This window comes from Ornithodoros turicata, chromosome 10, assembly GCF_037126465.1.
Source record: "Ornithodoros turicata isolate Travis chromosome 10, ASM3712646v1, whole genome shotgun sequence".
Taxonomy (NCBI): Eukaryota; Metazoa; Arthropoda; class Arachnida; order Ixodida; family Argasidae; genus Ornithodoros; species Ornithodoros turicata.
In genome coordinates this window covers 4,289,216-4,291,778 of record NC_088210.1, presented here as the reverse complement: position 1 = coordinate 4,291,778, position 2,563 = coordinate 4,289,216, and positions in this window count along the sequence as shown.

Sequence of the window (2,563 nt, the reverse complement as noted above, 5' to 3'; positions counted from 1 at the left end):
CGCGGTTGCTTCGGAGAAGAAATGATGCAATTGCTCTTTGCGAAACAAACGAAATAAATAACATCTTGCAGGGCATAGTCGTTACACCGACCGCTGTGAAAAACGCCAGTTCGGAAATATCCCATAGAGCTGATTTCCATTGCAGCATCTATTACGCTGTGCCACCCCCTCCCTCCCGCTTCAGCATGCCATCTGTTCCATCGGATGTAGAAGACGTAGTGTTTTTCGGAAGTACACTCTTAGAAATGAACTTCACCACATAGCACGCTCCTAGCCAACCATCATCCCGAATGACAACGTTCAACAAATCAGGGGCGAGAACGTTGTCATTCGGGATGATGGTTGGCTAGGAGCGTGCTATGTGGTGAAGTTCATTTCTCATCAATCTCACTACCGTGCACGTGGAGTTCAGCGACGTTCTGAGTCGGTGGCTTGTGTTTCCGACATGCACATTAGGTACAGTATAGATCGCGTTTACTCTGCCGACTATGAGGCGCTATAGTAGCCAAACTAAGCCATAAAATCGAGAAGACTACGATTTTGTTTTTAGAAGCAAGTTCCCTAGAAACATACCGGGCCTCAAAAAAGGGAGAATGGAAGACAGTGCGGACGGCCGTCGGAATCCAGTCTTTGCCACACGTGGACGAAAGAAGTAGAAGGAGGTGGACGCGTCACTGTCAAGATGCCCAGAGCTTTCGAGTAAAAAGCCAGGGTAGGAAAGGATCATCAACGGCGGCATCCAGGCAGGTTATACCTCAGAAGTTGCGTCATATATATTGTCGTTTTTCTGGAAGACATTGTACACAAATAAACCAGTACCTGACGACTCAGTGTTTAAAACGTGTATAGTTCTGTTTTACTGCGCGCGATTTTTACATCTTGATGGCCTCACGGTTCAAAGCATCAAGCTGCCCGCCATTCCCAATTTGTTGCGTGCTACCCTGAATTGTTCTGAAAGGGAACCTTCCGTTTCGCAGAAACCTGGGCTATGCCACTACCAAATATGAAGGAGATCGAAGGTGGAGTTTTTGAGAAACGAGAGTCCAAAAATCCCATTTTTGGAGCATGGCTGTAATCTACAGGACCTTGACGAGGGGGAGTAGGGGATGGTACAAACTGAAAATTTGACATCAATTTAGAGAGCACGCGTCCACCTCCTTCGACTTTTTCAGTCATTATGCGGCAAGACTGGATTCCAACGGCCTGCTCGCACTTCCATCCATTGTTCCTTCTTTGAAGCCCGGTATGTTCCTAGAGAACTTGCTTCTAATAACAAAATGGTCTTGTTTGGCTTAAGATGGCTACCATTGCCATGAGTAAAATCTTGCAGCCAAAGAGAGGACGAAGACACAACGGTAGAAACACACAACAGCGGAACTGCAGACTCTCAACTAAAGGATTTATTGACAATACGTCATTTAAAACGCGCAAGAAAGTAGGACACAGATAGTGATAAAGGTGAGGATAAACGTGTTCCAACAAAAGTTAGTCTCCTGCAAGATAATCAATCTCGACTGGTAAGAGGGACAAAGAAGTTTGACTAACACACTTATCTCCCAGTGAGGAGATTAGGGAGGCCTCCACAATCTCTCGAACATTCTTTTCTTTGAAGCGAGCACAAATGGTTGTAGCTTCGAACAGTGGTTTACATTTGCAAGTGCGACAGTGCACCGCAAGGTGCCTAGAAGGGGTGGAGGCATCAACCTTGCATCTGTGTTCTAGAAGCCGAGTATTAACACAACGGCCACTTTGGCCAACGTATGCTCTCCCGCATGTGAGGGGAATTTTGTATACAACATGCTGCATACATGGGACCAAGTTCTGTCTATGTTTGATTTTACAGCCAGCCTTAGAGGGGTTATTGATTTTTCTGCACAAAGACCTAAGCTTAACAGGTGCAGAAAGGACGACCGGAACGCTATACCTACTTGCTACATGTTTAAGGTTGTGCGATAGGGTATGCAAGTACGGAATATTCACAGGTCTTCCATTAGGTCGCTCTCTGCTATGCTTTTCGGTCCCTTTTACTTTCCGTAGAAGGCTCTCGGCTATGCTGGACAGCAAACACACAGGGTAACCTCCTTCTACCAACTGTTTTATCTGGGCACAAAAACTCTCCTGCATCTTGTGTTCGCATGACTTCCTTAAAGCCTCCCCCAGCTTGGCGGAAGCAATCCCACGTTTTACAATTTTTGAATGCGAAGAGCAAAAGGGCAAAACGCCCTTTACAGACCTGGGGTTATAGGACCAACAAACATGGGAAGTGCACCGCTCAAGTCTCAAGTCCCCAAATCTCTACCTTGGTGGGCTACCATTGCACCGAATAGTCGTCACAGTACACACGGTTCCTGCTGTACTTTGTTTTCATGACGGAAACAGAAGTCACCGACTCAGGACGTCGGTGAACTTCACGTGAACGACATTGAAATTCGACTGTGCGAAAATGAGTCAGAAAGACTCAAAGTATATTTCTAGCACGCGACTTGCGGTAGGTCTGCATCCTGAGCTCTGTCATTCAAGGCCGGAGACGTCGGATATAGCAGACGCCCATAATCCTGTTAAC